Genomic DNA, 1548 nt, shown 5'->3' on the forward strand with positions numbered 1-1548 from the left:
CCTGCTGCCCTCCCTGCTGCCCTCCCTGCTGCCTTCCCCTGCTGCCCTCCCTGCTGCCCTCCCTGCTGTCCTCCATACTGCCCTCCCTGCTGCCTTCCCCTGCTGCCCTCCCCTGCTGCCCTCCCTGCTGCCCTCCCTGCTGCCCTCCCTGCTGCCCTCCCCTGCTGTCATCCCTGCTGCCCTCCCCTGCTGCCCTCCTTGCCTGTGTGTGTGTGTGTGTGTGTGTGTGTGTGTGTGTGTGTGTGTGTGTGTGTGTGTGTGTGTGTGTGCGCGTGCGTGCGTGCGTGCGTGCGTGCGTCCCTCCGTCAGATATGTCTGTCTATTTGGTCTTGTGTATATATCTGTCTGTGCATGTCAACAAGTCAATTAAGGTAAGTAAACATCCGTCAGTCACGAGCAGAGACAGAAACTGTGAAGTGACAGCAATAGTCTGGTTGATCACAATCACAGGAAGTAAAACCCTTTAAGGAATGACTGTCTTTTAGTTCAGTCTGGTGTCTTTCTGTCTATTCCTCTGTCTGTCTGTGGACGACTGGCGGGCGTCATATTAGTACGTGGCCCTGTTTCTCTACCCCCTTCCACCCAACCACTTGGGCTGGACGGTAGAATGATTGTCTCGATTCCTGCAGGTCGGCGTTCAATCCCCTAACCGTCCAAGTGGTAGGGCACCATTCCTTCTCCCCCGTCACATCCCAAATTCTTGTCCCCTCCTAGTGCTATGTAGTCATAAGGGCTTGGCGTTTTTTTCCCTGATAGTTCCCTTCCCATCTACCCCCTCCCCCCTTCTCCATCCCCCCCCCCCCACCCTCCTCCCTGACTCATTGTTAATGTAATTACGAAGCAATAAGATGCTTATCTTAACATACTAAGAAGGTTAGGTAAGGTCGGTGTTTTCTATGAAGCTTTTCAAGGTAAACTAAAATATTCACAATAAATTGGTATGTCGCATATGCACTTATTTAATAAGTCAATATTGACTTAAAGAAAGTGTGAGAACGGGTTGCTCCGTCGCCACCTCATACTCTCACTCCTGTACCTGATACCTCTCAAGTGCTTATTACCTCCTTTTATGTTCCTTTTCTTACCCTTATCACCCTGTTCACTCTCCCCCCCCCCCCCCCCCGTATCTCTCACTCCCTGACACTCTCATTCTCTCTCACTCACAAACCTTATCATATCCTCCTTTCCTCTTACCGGGGAGCCGGTCGGCCGAGCGGACAGCACGCTGGACTTGTGATCCTGTGGTCCTGGGTTCGATCCCGGGCGCCGGCGAGAAACATTTGGGCAGAGTTTCTTTCACCCTATGCCCCTGTTACCTAGCAGTAAAATAGGTACCTGGGTGTTAGTCAGCTGTCATGGGCTGCTTTCTGGGGGTGGAGGCCTGGTCGAGGACCGGGCCGCGGGGACACTAAAGCCCCGAAATCATCTCAAGATAACCTCAAGATATATACCCTAACCTAACACACCCTCACTACCACATTTTCTCACCCCCGACCACCTCATCTTCCTCACAATGCGTGTCCGGTGTCTGGACCCCGGGTTCGACAC

Source organism: Procambarus clarkii, chromosome 8, assembly GCF_040958095.1.
Source record: "Procambarus clarkii isolate CNS0578487 chromosome 8, FALCON_Pclarkii_2.0, whole genome shotgun sequence".
NCBI classification, from domain to species: domain Eukaryota; kingdom Metazoa; phylum Arthropoda; class Malacostraca; order Decapoda; family Cambaridae; genus Procambarus; species Procambarus clarkii.